Consider the following 16,751-nt stretch of genomic DNA (forward strand, 5'->3'; position numbering starts at 1 on the left):
GACTGACACGGACAGGGGTGATGGAAATAACAGACTCCTACTATAAAAAGAACACAGTGCTTGAATGAATGAAAACTTGAAACCCTGCCACAATTAAACCATCCTTTCAAACACGCTGTGCAACTGCCACTTATCCCACATCCCCCTTCCTTCTCCAGGCTAAGCAGGGGAGTTCTGAAACAGAAGGCAGCATTTCTGTGTAGAAGTTACAAAGGGGTTAAAAAGAAGGCTGTATTTCACTTGCTAATCCTAGGTCTTTGTCCAAGAACTGCTCAGAGTTTTTTTAGCTAGAATAAATTAAGTCACTGGCAGAGGACCACCTGCTGAGAAAGCAGGCTTTGTTTTATTGAGTACATTCCCATGTGGGTGCAGTGTTCCTCTTTTGTCACACGATGGAGCCATCCTGCAAGGGTACAAAAGCACCATCTGAAATCACAGTTTTGGAGTCCTTTCTCCTAGGCTGGGTTAGTTTATGAGCTCTGAGCAGCAGGAAGGTAAAGGGTTTGGAAGAAGCACCATCTCAGGGCTAAAGGACAGGATTGTGACCTTTGTTTCACTTGAGCATTAGCTGCGTGTGAGTGCACCGAAAAGCACAGTCCTTACAGGCTTCTGCAACAGTTAATCTTGGCCAAATTTCCAACTGTTGATGCAGTGCATCTCTTCTGAGGGCTTCTCTTGCTGCTGCTGCTGCACTAACAGAAATATCTCCCACAGCCAGAGCTCGCAGGCTGGGATATCAGGGTCCTGCTGGCTGTGCTGCAGGCTCAGCCTGTGACTCTGCCCGTGGCATTCATTAGTCGTGCCCGGGCAGTGCCCAAGTCTGCTGTGCCAAAACTAGCTCAGATATAAAGTAAGAGACAGGATGGGCAAGAAGAACAGTCATGACCGGCAAAGATCACGTTGGTTTTATTTATCCCTTGGTTTTGTGTAGCTGCTGTGAAAATCAGCTGATTTTTCTGCTTATCTGGGGGTGGGGCTTGATGCTCAATTTATCTTGCTATTGTGGATAGAAATGCCGAAGAAGATGATGGTGTAAGATGGTAGAAATTATTTTGCTAGTTTAGAAAGAAGTTATTTTTCCTGTTCTTACTTGCTGCGAGGAGTCAACATGCTGAGTACTTTCCTTTGAGTTTGAAATGGATTAGTAACTTCCTATTTGTTTACTTCTTGAGGTGGGTCAGGGGCTGCTGGATAACAGAAGGCTCCCTCCAAAGCTTCCTTTATGGGTTAAAACAAAATAGCATGAATAAAGGAGTACTTTGAGAGATTCCTATATCATAATTACTGAACCATTAAATGTCTACAGTGATAATAGTTTGCTGATTATACCAAACTGAGTAGGGAGGTGGACACTTTGGAAGGGAGAGCCACCCTGCAGGAACCTGGATAGGCTGGAAGAGTGGGCTAACAAAAACCTTATGAAGTTCAACAGGATGCTGGGTTGCATCAACAAGGGCATCACCAGCAGAGATAAAGAAGTCATTATCCCACTCTACTCAGCGCTTGTCAGGCCACACCTGGAGTACTGGGTTCAGTTTTGGTCCCTGCTGTACAAAAAAGATGTGGACAGGCTGGAGGGGGTCCAGAGAAGGGCCACAAAGACGGTCCAAGGACTGGGAAGCCTGCCATATGAGGAAAGGCTGAGAGAACTGGGTTTGTTCAGCCTTGAGAAAAGCAGGCGTAGGGGAGACCTTATGACAAAGTTCCAGCATTTAAAGGGTGGCTACAAAGAAGATGGAGACTCTCTTTTTACAGGGAGTCACATGGAAAAGATGAGGGGTAATGGGTACAAGTTACTCCTGGGAAGATACCAACTGGACACAAGAAGAAAATGTTTCATAATGAGAACAATCAGCCACTGGAATAATCTCCCCAAGGAAGTGGTGTATTCCCCAACATCGGACACTTTCAGGATTTGGCTGGACAGGGTGCTGGGCCATCTTGTCTAGACCGTGCTTTTACCAAGAAAGGTTGGACCAGGTGATCCTTGAGGTTCCTTCAACTCAGTATTCTATGATTCTGTGATAATAGCTATACTGGGATTCTATCATCTTTGTGTGTTACAGACTTGTAAGGACACTTGCCTTGAGGTGTAACAATTGCTTTTCTACTTGAAGTAGATTCTAGCCTTTCAGGTGGAGAACAGCATTTGTGCAAACACAAACTAAATGGTGTTTGCAAGCATGGAGAAATGATTTTTTTTTATTGTTTTTTTTCAGCGAAATGACTGCTTGATTTTTTTCAATAAGAAACATACAAAACTGCCATTGTATCATTGTTGACAGTGCTGACATTTGCTGCTGTATGATCAGTGAAGTACTCTGCAAATGGTTAAAGTTTCCAAAATGCAAGATGCTGCTGTTAATGTATCTATCCTGTAAGATTTATGTCACAGGCAAGTCGAAGTGAAACCTGACTTGCTATAGATGAGTACTCTTTTGTATTCACATACTTTTTTTAAAGTATGAAAGGGTTGGGTGGTGTGTGTGTGACTTTAAAGCCTGGAAAATTTGTGAAAGAAAGTGTGTCCCTGTGACCTTCTCAGAGCTTTTAGTCTAGGAGAGCCCTCTAGCAAACCCCTTGACAGTTCTTCAAGAGAATTTGTGAAAAATAAATAAAGGCACTCCAAGTGCCTAAGCTGTATTGCCATCCCTTTCCTCCTCAAGCAGGACGCTGACTTTTTTGTACTTATTTCTAAAGATGGTAACTAACGAACGTGGCAAAATCCATTTTGTCTTTTGTAGGCATGTTCTAATGCAAGCATAGAGTGGCAAGAGGTACAGCCCTGCAATGACTTTCCAGCTGTGGCTGCTTGGTCCTTTCTAGGTATAGAGCTGTTTGTGTCAGAAGAGCCTTATTCTGACACGTAGTTCTGGTGCTTTTCTTTTAAGATTGATGGAGACCAACTTCTGCCCCAAAGCAATTGTCATTGGCTTGATTACTTTTTGTAGAAGTTGGATTCAGAATTGCTTCTTGAAGGGAGAAGTTCCGCAGATGATCTGCTCTGAACTAGACATCTTCTCGTGGAGGCTGCTGCAGAGCCTGGGCTCTCTTTTTCCAGCAGGGAAGTCACTGTAATGCCTTTTCAGCTCTTCCCTACAACCAGAGGACAGGGGTCTTCCTCCTGATAGCTGGTGGAGAGGATTTGGAAAGCAAGCAAAGAATACAAGGAGAGGGAAATTGGGGACATGTCCCCTGTTAAGTTGTTCAAGCAGGTGAGTTTTCTGTTAGGTTCAGGCACCCCTGCTTTTATTTCTACAGCCTCCACTTGAGGGATTGGTTCTGCAGGTTTTCACAGAGCTGTGCTGGGGCTTCTCAGGAACATGCACAAAGCTGAACATTGCTGTCCCGAGGATGAGAACCGTGAGCTGCTTCTGCTGTAGGAAAGGAGGGAAGAAAAAGAGCAGGAATGGAGGTCTGGGATGCAGTCAGACTATTGCCAGGGCTCTTTTTTGATGAGATGACTTCGTTAATGATCTGATTTTGGGTAGGAATCGGCAGCTTACAAGAAGGAAGGAAGCTCCTGGTAGCTGAAAGCAGAGCAGCTTTGAAAATCAGGCTGTTCCTGGTTTTCAGTGCATCTTAAACATCTGTTGCTTTATTTGATGTACTACAAGCACCTAGAAACCTCTTTCAGTGGCGGTCCTCCCCGTGTGCAGCAGTGTGAACTGCGAGCGAGCACTCGCTGTCCTAACAGACTGCCAGGTGTGAGAGACGGTGGGTGGCAGAAGAAACAACACTGCAGGATTGATTTCTATTTAGTTTTTCATGCTGGTTTTAGAGCAGCGTGTGGGAGTTCCTTTTGGTAACCTCAGGGAATACTATTGTTGGGTTTGGGTTTTGTTGATATCCCAGGAAAAGAAAGGAAGAGTAAATGACCATGTTATAAAAAAATCAAATTTTCATGTTGGGGCACAAACAGACAAATCCATAAAAGACAATTTGATCAACTACTGCCAGCGGTAAATTATGTGGCCTGCGCAAACAAAGCCTCAGCTTTATCGGACAGTGTATTCACTCGTGGAGGGAAGGCTGATTTATTACTCCATCCAGTCAGTAATTGTCAGCCCATAATCCCCTGAAGGGAAAGTAGCCATCCGTGCTTATCACTTGAGAAGAGACACTAGAACAAAATGATGCTGATTTTAGCCTGGCAAAAAACATTGCCACTTGAGCACAGCTGGTCTGTCCGAACGCAAGTGGGTGCTGCTTGTTCCTGTTCACGAGGCTCAGGGGTGCAGTCGATTCTGAGCACGCGCGGCGGGGAGTAAAGCTCGGGGCTTTTTTGGTGCAGCTTTGTTCTTGCATCTGCTGCAGGTCACCTGTGTGCTTTGCTTGCCGAGGCCTTACCTTCCTTGGCCTCTGACACAGACATGAGTCTTCCCCGTAGGGGATTTGTGTGGTTTGCACAAAGTTTAATGCTCTGTGGGTACCTAGGTGAACTGAGATGATTTTTTTTTGTAATGCTACAGAGGTGAGCGATACAGCATTATTTGATTTATTCACAATATTTCAAGTGATAACCAGAAAATATGTAGACTGACAGCATCATTTCTGCCCCTTTTGGCCTCCCACCAGATGTATGTGAAACTTGCTATTGTTTTAGTGTGCATTTTACTTTATTTTCTAAGATTTGTTGAGATTGCTCAGTGCTTTCAGGAGACAGCTATGCAAATGTGAGCTGCTAGCACCTGATTTCTTCAGACTGACATTTTAAAGTATGTTCATTAAAGTTTTCATAACCTAAGCCCATAATAATGAGACCCTAGAGTATGTGCCTCCTGGTACCACATGTGAAGGAAATGTGTGTCTAAGAAACCTGTTATTAGCAGCTCGTATTTTGTTTGTGCAGTGACATCTAAGAGACTTTCTAAGCAACTTATTTTCCCTTGCTGTAAAGGCAGATTTCTTACTGCAGCAAGGGGCAAATCTGTTCTTCAGATCTCAGCCTGCGCTGTATTGTCTGGATGAGGAGAAACCTGGAGAGGAGAAATACTTTAGTTCCTGAGCCATGGAAACTTCACCAAATGGAAATCTCCTTTGACCCACGTGCCCTTTCCCTGCAATAGCTAGGGTTTATCATCTGTCACGGTACTTCTGCCCGCACTTCTGCCCTAAGCTGCTATTTGTCTAAAAGCATCACCAGACCTGTTGCATCTCGTCTATTAGCAAGGGGACTGTCCCAGCAGCTCTTGTTTGAGGGGAGACTCTTAGCATACTGAGAGTTGGGAAAACCCATTAGCGTGAGTGGTAAGAAATGGTAGCGTTCAACTTCCAAGGCATGAAGTTTCAATCTGTTCTTTCTAAGTAAGCATAATGGTATTATAGCTGGGCCGTCTATCCACAGAGCATGGATGAACTGCATTAAATGCTTCCTCCTGGCACTCCTCCATTCCTGGTTTTGGAGAAGAATATGTAGCTGTGTTGTCTTAACACGGGTGGTATGTGGAAGATGGGTTAACCTCAGCATGCAGATCCAGGGTGTTGAGGGGTAGTTGTGATATGTGCATCTTTCTCCCTACCACACCGTAGTAGTGGTAATGTTTAGAATTAGCTTCTGCACACGATTCCACGGGACTATGGAGGGCAGAAACGTGCCCTTAGAGCTCACGGCACTTTTCATCTTCAAAGTGCATTATAATCATTAATACATTAATTAGGCATTCTCCCCTTCCTTCCTGCTAACAAGGTTTATTAAGCTGAATGTATTTATCTTTGGGCAGCTTCTACAAGCAATTGAATGAATAATTTTCCTAATAACTTTAATAGCAAAGACATGAAAGGGAACAGGGATGATGAGAAGAACAAGAGACCGAGGTAAATAAAGCTGCACTATGAAAGGAGAGGAGCAATTTCATTCGAGGTGTAACTCCACATATCCCTGCCCCTCCCAGCTGGCAGCTGTGCAGCCTTTGTTGCTTCTGTCTCCCCTAACCTACCTGTAATCGCACATCTATGCAACATTTATGCTAGCACACACAAATGCAAAAAAAGGATGTCATGGATGACTGGGACCTGCAGGAAAGGAGAACATGAAAATAGCTTGCAATTGCAAGGTGAAGAAAGCCTATATGAAAGTTTGACTTTTACATATGCTTACAATGTCCTAGGTGTTTCTATGAGAAGCAGTATAATCTAGCAGAGTATTTCACAGTGGGTGAGTTGCCAGACCCAGGAGGTGGAGGAAGGTCATGAAAGGCTACGTCAGGGAGGTTAAGGCATTGAAAACTGTAATCTGAAGCAAATGAAAATCGTGCTTTCCTTCTCCATCTTTACCCCTCAAGCATTGTGTGTTGTGCCCTCAAAGCACACACAAATACACGGTGTGTGGATGTTACCATACGTATGCTGGTTTGCTCCTACTCTCAGTAAATGTTGGTGGAAGGACATAAAATGTTTTCTCTGAATAAGGACATGCCCCCGGAAAAGCTCTGAGACTGGATGACTTAGTGGCTGGGATGCTGCACTGTGAATTTAGTGATTTGCATCTTAGGCAGTGCTCTGCCGTTTGCTAAGTGATTTCACCTCTGTCTTCTTCCTGTCTAGTTTATTTAGATTCACAAGCTTAAGACCAGGAGGGACTACTAGATCATCTGGCCAGACCTCTTGCGTATCACATCACAGTCCATTGAGCTTGATATAGTTACTGCTGTAGCGAACCCAATAACCTGTGGGTAGTTGCAATATATCTTCCACAAAGCCAAATTTTTGACATTAAGCTCTTCAGGGCAGGAGTTGTGTTCTAACCATGCTTTAAGTAGAGCTTCTCAGCAGTGTTATTAACCAAGAAAAACAACAACAAGGGTAATACCAATAATGTTAATTATAATAAAATCTATTAATATTTTATTGGTTAAGCTTGCAAAGATTTCTTTTTTAAACTGTGAAACCAGCCACTATATATGAACCGTAGCCTTCAGAAAGGAGATTGAGAGGTGGCTTTTCAATTCTGATATGCAAATACTTCTGCAGTGCAACAGAACAGCTATTGGGAGGGCTCTTTAATGCAGTGGAGAAGGTTGTAACAAAAAAACCCCAACATAGCTAGGAGCTGTTCTCTGGCCATGCAGATTTGCAGTAAGTTGCAAATAGTTATGTTATTGAGCTCCATACAGCAGTAAGGGAGTAAAATGTTACAGCTGATGGCATACAGGATAAATGCAATGAATCTGAAATGTAGATTTTATTAAACATGGAGAATCAGCCCTGTTCTTATATCTCTTAATTCCTAATTTAAAGTTCAAGTAGTCTGCCTGTGCCACTTTGATGGAAAGTGGCTTGCCAAATGGAGGAAATATTATTTTTTTTGGTAAGAATTCTTTCAGCTAAGGTGGATTTGACACTCCCACAGCTTTGCTGAAACTCCATCAGACCAGGAAGATGTTTGTCGACATCCTCTTTTACTGAAAAAGCTAACCTAGCCTGAAATCTTGAAGGAAGAAAACCTTGACTTAAAATAGAAGTGTTTGTGACAGGACGGGGTCATAGGAATGGAAGGATCCTTCCTAACCACCTGCCTGGTTGTCAGAGGAGCTCATCTCTTCCCCTTGGCACCTTTGGCTGTGCAGAGTTTGCCACAGACTGCCTGCAGGCTGCGAAGACAGCGCGGGAGATGAACACGTCCACTGAGAAGTGACCGGGATTTATTTGCTGCGATAGGAGCAGTGCCCACCACCACCACCACTGGCAGTCCCTTCTTACAGCCCTCGGGTGGAGGAGCTTCAGCTGGTTTAACTGGAGCAGTGCAGGGTTTTATCAATCTCACTGCACCCTCTTCGAAGTTAACTTTCCCCACAGCAGCATCAGTGGAGCAGAGCTGTGGTCTCGCCTCAGACCCTGCAGCTCCGAGCCTGATCCATTACCCCAAACCACCGGTGAGGATGCTTTAAAATAAAATACCGAGTTGCAGAGAAGCTAACATGCTTCTGCTCTCTCTGGTCCCTGCTATGGGGCAGTGGTCTTTGGCACACAGGCAGGACGAACGTGGCTGGTGAAACTCAAGGGAGTACCTGAAAGGGATGCAGCTAAGTCTGACAGCGTTGCCCCTGAAGTCCCAGGGCACTGCTGGTCCTGCACGCTCAGGATGGAGCTCAACCCTGTCCCGAAGCTCCCACCCTGCCCAGTGGTATGGCTGTGCTGCAGACAGAGGCACTCACAGCACCAGCGGGGAAACTGCCTCTCAGCTGGCTTTCCATGGGTGCCAGAGCTCAAAAGTCAGGCTTCAATCCTGGCTACTAATTGCCTTGCATGGGGGTACTGTCTTCCCTTTAGCCCTTATTACCCTGGCACCACAGGTACTGCCATCACAACTACCTTGATTAAAGCTGGCCGAAGCATAGTCAGAAGCACTGCAGTCATGCCCCTGATGGCAAAGCAGAGATGCCTTGGCTTTAAAGCCTTGCCTTGGGCTTCAGCACAAGAATGGATTCTCTTTCTTACAGCAGCATGGGAGTTGATCAGACTCTGCAGCAAACAAGAGAAAGGAGGGTCTGAAACTGGACTGGAGCAAAATGAAGTTTATGGTTGCAGGGCTTGTGATGCAGTTTCCTCTCTGTAGCCAGAACTGAGCTTTCGACCTGGTTCAGTGGACGAGATGAGCCACTAAGGCTTCATTACTTTAAGGTGCAGTGATAACACCCAGTTGTTTGGGAACCAAAGAGCTTGGGAGTCCATCCTTTTGGGACAATCTTAAAAAGAAATGTTCCCAGGTTCAGATGCAAGTCTGTTTCACGGTGTTGTTTCAAAGCTAGTAGGAAATGTTCAAGTGGAAAGCATGCAGGAAGACAGCAAAGTAGAAATCCCCAGTGCAACTCAGTTCAAAGCAAGGTCTGCCCTGCTGTTTCTATTTAGAGTACTTCAAGAATGTGTTTATTTTGTTATTACAAGAGGCAGCTGGGATGGGAATTGCAGCGTGGAACAGGACAGGTTAAGACAAAAAAACACTGCGGTGGTAGCCCCTCCTTCCTTTTCTTTTGGAGCCAGTGTAGACTGCAGGTGAACAAGGCCACAATGAGAGTAATTTGCAGCTGACAGATGTTAGCTGGAGTGGTGGATTGCCAGAGCTGTGGAAAGCAGGTCTTGAAGACCGTGTGGCATGTGTTACAGGGTGGGTGGTTCCATTCTCCTTGCCTTGGATTCCCACAGGAATGGCCTGTTAGCAATGGCAGAATAAGCTGGGATGGGGTAAGTGTGGGCTCCTCGTGTTGTAGCCATTATTAAAGGTAACGTCTTCCACTGCTCTTTGACTGATCAAAGGTTGAGGTGGCTTTGTGCTCAGCTTTTGTGGATACCTAGGCTCACGAGCCTTCATCTTGCCCAGGTTGTAATCCTCGGTGCTGGGCAGGGTCATCTCTGTCAGGCTGCTCATCCTCCTTGCTAAGTGCTGTATCCCAGCATCTGCAGTATTTCACCCCCTCATGCACTTCCTCTGTTTGCATAATGATTACAGAAATAATTTTTGCCTGCTGTACAACATTCCTTAGGTTCCAGAAATGCAGGCTATTATTGTGATTGTTAAAGAAAAGCAAAACTGCAGCTCAGTACTGAGTGTGAAATATTCCCTCAGTCAGATGTGGTAACTATGTCCATAACTCTCAGGCTTCTGAGATGTTAAACTGGTCTGAGAAATGAATGTGGTGCATAAGACCACTTGAGGGGAAGCCAGCCTCTATAGCAGATGACTGAGCAGCTTCACTTGCTCTAAACGTTTCAATTTTTTTCAACTCTTCTTTTCAATGTGTATCTTCTGAAATGCCTTCTCTTTCTCTGATTCTGCTGACAACAGTTTCCAGGGGTCTTCTGCAACAGCATGAAAATCATAAGCCCTGACACTTGTCAGTCTGATGACTGCTTTTCTTTTATGTGCCATCTGCATGAAGCCATGCTACTGTGTTGACCTTTTTGCTCCTCCTGTCTTGGGTTGGATATTTCTACAGCTAAGAATTGATCAAATGGGCTAATCTGCATTTTGTGGGCAAAGGAACAGTTCTCAACATCTGCAAGAACCCTGCCCTTACGGGGAGGGAGGGGAACCCCAACATTTTGTTGCCATATGGTTTTGGCTGATTTGTGGCTTTAATCATTTTATCTTGGCAGAGAACTACCCAGCTCTGTGCTCTCTACCAGGAACTGACTCATGGAAATGGAGTTTTCCCTCAGTGCGTTGGGAGAGCAAATATCTGTGTGTGTTTGAGGAAGCTGGTGAGCTAATGTGCAGATGATGAAGATTTCTAAATGTGGGGGGAAACCCCATATTTATCTATTTTACACAAAGCTTCTCATTTTATGCATCAGCCGATTGGAGGGTCATCTTTTTTAAATCAGGGATTTGTCTGCCTCATTGCTCACAAATTGCAAAGCTAGAGACCTGAATGTTGTTGCTTTGTAGAGGTAAGTCATGGCTGGTAGTGGATAGAGCTGATCAGATGCCATGGTGATAAGCCTGATATAAAATACAAACCTTAGTCTTGCTGTCAGCTCTGTGCAGATCTTGTGTCCTGTGTTGATGTAACATCATGGCCTTAGGCAGCATCATCATCATCTAGGCTTGAACCTGGGATTTGTGGATCTAAAAGCACAAACTGCTATGAGCTGGAGGCTCAGGCAGGCAAGTGCACTGTGACCAAACCTGAGGTAAAGCGTATTTGCGTAAGCTGCAATGAAAAAGACTTAAGCAAATACATTTTTATCTCACTTTTGTGATAGGCTAAGTGTGTATGCGGTCTGTCGCTGCAGCTCGGCAGATAAGCAGTGTCTTCTTGAGCTGTAGCAACTAATCAAGTATCTGAACTGTAAGCTGAGGGGCCCATCCTTGTTATTAGGAGACTGAACTGTCTCAGTATTATTTGTGATCCAGCCACAAGAAGGAGACAGAACTGCAGTAGGCAGGGGTTCAGACTGTGTTTGCAGGAAATCCAGTTGATCATAGTGGAGCTTGTGGGGGGGGCCCAGGGATCTGCGTATTCAGGGGCCTCACAGGATGGGTGCTTCTGGTACGTTAGAAGTGTCTTGGCAAGCCAAGCTCATTAAATGATGTGGTGTGTCACCTGTACTGTCAAAAAGTTGGGGTTTTTTCATGCTGTTTGTTTTCTTCTGTCATAGGATTAAGCACTCCAAACAATGGAGCCTTCTCAGTATCCTCGGGAAGTTATTTCCTACCTTTAAAGATTAATGTCATGGAAATTTTTCTTTGATCTCAAGCCTGGCTTTCATTGGCTCAGTTTTATCCTCTTAGTCCTGGATACAAGGGACAATGGCAGGAGAAGTAGGATTTCTTGCATCAAGGTTTGGAGGCACGGTATCGCTGTTGCCCCAGCTGTGGAGGAGCTGTGGATGGCCAGGCTTCGAAGCAGCGATGCCTTTCCCTTACGAGCAGGAACCTGCTGCGTTTTAGCTGTGTTGCCTGCTGACCCGCTGACTGATCTTCGATGTTCTTATTTTGAAACACATCCCACTGTACAAGATATATGCGTAGCTACAGCCCTGAAAGATTATCTGTATGCTGTTGCACACGAGCAGCCTGCGCCCAAGGCTAAATCCCGCAGCCTAGCCGGGTATTAGCTGACAAGCAGGTGATAGGCAGAGAACAAACGGGGAGCACAGAGGGTGTTTGTTAGGCTCCTGGGGCTGAAGAAATGGGGGTCTGTGCTCAGGAACAAAGGCAATTTGCATTTAATTTCTCTGGGCTGCAGCGCTGGCAACAATGGTAGACGTTCATCTGTAGCACTAAAGCGCTGCGCGGGCTGGGCTGAATGGCCGTCTTTGTTCAGGGCTGGAGCAGCAGGAGCACCGCGAATCGGGACCGAAGCACTGCGTCGCACAGCGTGGCCACAAGCGTGAGGGGGGGAAGGGAGAGAAACTGGCTGCTGGTAAAGCCTACCCCATCTCTCCTCCTGTCCCAAGGGAGGCATTCACTAAAGGGAAGATGGTGCCATCCTCAAGTGGCTCCCCTGTGGGGTTACGGTCAATGCCCGTCCGTGCTGGTGCTCACCTCTGCTCTGCACCGACAAGGGGAGGAGGGCTTGGCTGGCGCCCGTCCCAGAGGACTGTTGTGGAGGGTCAGGCAGGAGCAAGCCAGGCCGTGCACGAGGTGCGTCCTGCTCCTGCAGCTAGCTGGGGCTCCACGCAAGAGACTGAACAGCCCTAAGTCTTACCCGGCTGGGACAGGGTCTCCTCCCCAGATGAGGCCTTCAGAAGGCAGCGAGGAGGGTAGGGATGGAGACGGAGTGTGAAGTGTGGTGCAGAGCCCTGTTCCTCTAGCAGACACCCGAGTTCAGCCAGGTGCTACGTGGTGGCTGGCATTCCCCTTCCAGACTCTGGGGGACAGGCTTAGCGCTGAACCTGTCATTCAGCTTAACAGCCTTTTGCAGGGGCCCGAGGCTTGGAAAGCCCTTCCCCAGGGGACTCCAGGCACTCACTGGGCTGGGAGAAGCACGTCCCCTCAGCCTGGCAGCTAGCAGCCACAGAACATGTCGCTGTGGCCACCAGCAGCGTTACCTTCCCCACAGTCCCTCACCTCCTTGCTCGTTGCCGTAGCCGTAGTTCTGGTACAAGTAGCAAAGCCGTGGAAGTTCAGCTGAGACCACCACCAGGCAGCAGGTGACTGGTGGGGTCTTCTCCTCGGTCTCTTACCAGGAGTGATTTGCAGTCTGCTGTTGACAGCAACAGCCGGGAGAAAAGTATGAGAAGTAGGATCCTATTCTCTAGCCCCACAGAGAAATGGTGTTCGGCTCGGGGATTGACTGTGCCAAATACCGTCACGGAAACCTGAGCTTCTCCCGCCTCACCTACCCCAGTGTACAGTGCTCGCCATGCCAGCTAAATGAGAAGTCGTGTTAATTGCGCTGTGTGCTCCTAAGCTTCTTTCCATGGCTTTCTGGAGGCTGATTAAGAGAGAGAAAGTAAAGTGGGGATTATTGGGATCCTGGTGGAGGCTAGGGGGGGAAAAAAAGGAAATTCCTTGGAGGGAGAAAAAAGAGGGATTTGAACAGCTGACGGCAAGCCTCTGCAAACAAACTGGGAGAGTTAGGCAGCAGATGGACTAACACTCCCTGGGCTTGTGCCAATGCATCAGATTGATTTTAAAGATGAAGAACCCACTGCCTGGGAAAGCAAGCCAGTAGCCCTGCGAGTAGGAGCGCTTCCTGGCAGCTGTTCAAACACTAGCTGCTTTACAGTTCGCTTTCGGTGCACCAGGAGCCAGTGAGAAGCACTGGGGACTTGAGCTATGAAATATGACCAGTGGGGACTACAGACCAATAAAGGGATTATTTTTGTAGGGAGGATTGCGTGGAAAATCATGTCCAGTTGCTCAGAAACTCACGGTGCACAATTAAAGGACCAGAAGAGATCAAAGGGCCACCAAGTCAAACTCTGAGCCTCCCAGCACGGAGAGTGCTGCATCTTTTGAAGCAAAGGTATAGGCTTCTCTGGAGTTCAGTTCCAGAGGGGAATTTTTTTTGCTGGACCTCAGCTGTAGACCTTGCTCTCGATCAGCTTATGTCCTGAGGTATGACTGCTGTCTCAAATGACATTAGCTGTGTTACAGACATCTACCGTAAAGTGTTTGAACTGAACTCACAGGGTACCTCAGTGATGGGTTTGGATACGTACACTGACAAATACCTCCTACTCCCACACCATCCCTTTCCTTCTACAGAAACGATGTGAGCTGGAGTGGTTTATTTTTCCCTCCTGCACTTTTCTCAAAATGAAATGAACCCCCCCTGTTGATGAAATAAAACCACTGAATAATAAAACACATGAAGACTCTTCAGTAAAATAAGCATTTTCACAGCAGTTCATTCCATCGGATTATACATACATATGTATGTATATCTAACATAGCCTGATGGCCCACCTGATTTATGAAGGCTGTTCCATGGTTCTTCCTCTTAATTTCCCATTCTATATTATAATTTGGTCCTCTTTTAAGTATGCCATACACTGTTTTTACGGTATGCATGGCAAAGAGACACAGATTCAGACCCTGAGCTGGTGCCAACTCCCACATCTTGAATTGCCCCTTGAACATAAGCTTATATAAAAGTTAATCAGTCTTTAGGCTGATTGTACAACATGTGCAGTTGTGATTAGAGTCTATATTTAAGACTCGGCTGCCAAAAAGACTTCAGCAATGACAAGCTTACAAGTATTTCAGCAAAAGGCTGACATGAATGTGGGGTGGGCTGGGAGTGCCACGCAATTTACTCTCTGCCCCGAGGAAATGCCACCCCCCCAGCCAGGCACGGCACGGCACCTTCCTCCGCCTCTGTTGGCGTTGCAGCGAAAGGTGCTCGTGTTTGTCATCCTGCCTCCTCCTCCGTCCCGGGATTTCTGATGCAATAGGACCGGAGTGCGAAAACAAGTATGATGCAGCAGGCCTGGCAAAGCACGGCCGTGGCAAATGGAGAAAGCGCTGGGAGGCTGGCGACAGGTCTGATATCAGAGATTTCAGGGGCAGAGGTATGGAAAGGTAAAGACAGAGCAGCATCAGCTGCTAGTTCATATTGATGAAGAGTTCCCTCTTCCCCTCGCTGTGCTGCGGGTTGTTTGCAGGCAGAGTAGTTTGGAGAAAACCAATATCCAGCTGTCACTCAGAGCTTGGACGGGTTGCGTCCTGATGTTTGCAATAGTGTGTCCTGACTTTTGAGTAGCTGGGGTCTTGCTGAAGCCAGAGAACCTGATTGGAGAGGATTTTCAGTCAGATTTTCAGCTTTAAGTTAAGACAGACTCTTATCTGCCCGCTTAGCTGACAGCCGCAGGTCTGGAGGCCGGTGACTTGGCCTTTCACTGCTGGGGCATTTGTTGGGATGTACTCCACACAAATAGCGTGACAGGCTCTGACAGGGTCTACCAGCTGCTTGGCCATTTACGACCTTGTGTAAAATAGATGTGGTGGTCCCTAGAAAGCCAGCAGGAATTCCGCACAAGGACCACTAGGCTCAGATGAGTATCACTTAAGCATTCACTAAATGGGCATGTATTCAGATTTGTCCAGTTCAATGGGAGAGCCGCCTTCTAGTTCCCAAAAATAGCATCCCATCAAGTGAAGGCCTCTCTTGGTCTGCTTTACTACAAGACTGTTCTTAAAATATTAAACCAAAAGTTACTTCCCCCTGTCGCAGTCTTCTGTTGTATCCCGCCAGTTTTACACCGCTGACTTTAGTGGAGCGATGCTGGCATGGAGCTCAGACAGCCTGATGGTGAGTCTGGTCCTGCATTTGCTTTAGCAAACTCATTTAATAGATTTCTAAAAGCGGGACTGTCATGGTAACTGATGGGAAATGCATCACGTAAGAAATGACAGGTTTCTGACTGATAGCCAGGCACGTTAAAGATATGGGTGTTTACTGGCAGGGAGAGTTACTGGAACAAAACATTTTATGATTCATGGAAAATAAATGTAAACATAAAATTATTTTGTTTTACCTTCTCCTTTCCCGGTCACTGAGGACACCTGATTTTAAATGTTATCTACCTGCTTAGAGAACAGAAATGGTTTCTGGGCAGATTCGGAGTCTGGTAACACCAAAGTCAACCTGGAGTCATGCCCCAGTGCAGCCTGTGGAGTTCCTCTGCATTTACACCAGCGTCATAGATGAGCTTCTGGCTCACGAGAGCAATCAAAGCTAATCGACGTAGCTAGAATTTGAAATTTCAAATGCTTCTGCTGAATGGTTCGTGAGCAATCTACAGGCTAGGAGTTATTTGCGGAAAGTATCCAGCAGTTAATTTCAAATCCCATATACATTTGAGATGTTCATAAGCTACTTGCAGACAATTTGCAAACAGAAAAAGAGGCTAAAATTCATCAAAATAAATGATCTTCCATGAATTATTCATTTGGCTCCCATCAATCATGCCAAATGTCTCCCTTGTTGTTAGTCTCTGCAAAGAGATCAGGGATTGAATTTAGCTTAGAGACAGAAGTATGCTTTCACCCCTAGAGGTGCTTCTTCAAAGCAGACTAGCGGCATGTAGGTGATGAGAATAAGAAAGCTTCGGCAGCACAAAACGTTCCCACTCTGTGGATAAACAGCAGATTTTAGCCAGCAGGGCTGTCAGGCAGGCTGCTTCCACAAGGACCATTTTTACAAAAAAAAACCCCAACCACCAAAACAAACCCTGAACTTGAAGGGGAGAGGAAAGAGAGAATTTGGGGTGTTTGTTGTAAACAGGAAAGGTGTCTTTCAGCCCATCCTGGCAGCTGCCTGAGGGTAGCTTTGCCTTTGAAGGTAGGAAGGAAGAGTATGGGTGAAGTGAAGCCTGGATCACTGGGAAATAAAAGCAGGTATCGTGACCTGAGAGTGTTTCAGGCACCAGCATGGCTTCCCTTCCTTGCATACCTAATTCATTTCTGGTCATGGGCATATTCCTGTAACAAGCAGAAAGGGGATGGCCAGAATTAAACACGTAAGTGGTGTCCATGCAATATCTTGGAGAGAGGGGCTGCAGTGGGAAGGTGCTGTACTACTTGGTTAATATAGTGGAAACCCTGTCCAGATACAGCTTTTTGGGGGAGAAAAGGTGGCTAATTAAAGGGAAAGGGCCTCATTCACTGCTGTTTTGCTCAGGTTGACAGCAGAGAAATATAGCTGACACCAACTGCATTTTGATAAATGACAGTGGTATAGCACAAATAAGAGCACTAAGAGTAAATAAGCTGTCTTATGTTGAAAAAAAAAAAGCTGAATTTGATTCAAAGGCAATACATGTAGCAGCATAAGCCCTCAGCACTCAACAGGCCCTCA

The sequence above is a fragment of the Harpia harpyja genome, chromosome 13 (assembly GCF_026419915.1).
Source record: "Harpia harpyja isolate bHarHar1 chromosome 13, bHarHar1 primary haplotype, whole genome shotgun sequence".
NCBI lineage: Eukaryota > Metazoa > Chordata > Aves > Accipitriformes > Accipitridae > Harpia > Harpia harpyja.